This window comes from Penaeus monodon, chromosome 23, assembly GCF_015228065.2.
Source record: "Penaeus monodon isolate SGIC_2016 chromosome 23, NSTDA_Pmon_1, whole genome shotgun sequence".
In the NCBI taxonomy this organism is placed as follows: domain Eukaryota; kingdom Metazoa; phylum Arthropoda; class Malacostraca; order Decapoda; family Penaeidae; genus Penaeus; species Penaeus monodon.
Window position 1 is genome coordinate 15,895,394 of NC_051408.1, and position 225 is coordinate 15,895,618.

Here is a 225-nt window from a genome sequence, read left to right on the forward strand (position 1 = left end):
GCTAGAGGAATGCCAATGCTTATGAAATCCAACTTGCCATCGGGGTGAAGGGCATCAGGAAGCCAGCCAGCTCGCTCTGCAGGCTCGGACGCACCATGAGCACCGCCATGTTCTCGCTGTACACGGGCTCCGAGAAGTCGCACACGGTCTCACGGGCGCGGGACACGGCGAAGGGACCCACTGCCATCTCCACCTCCTGAGGGAGGACGGGGATTGGGTGAGGTA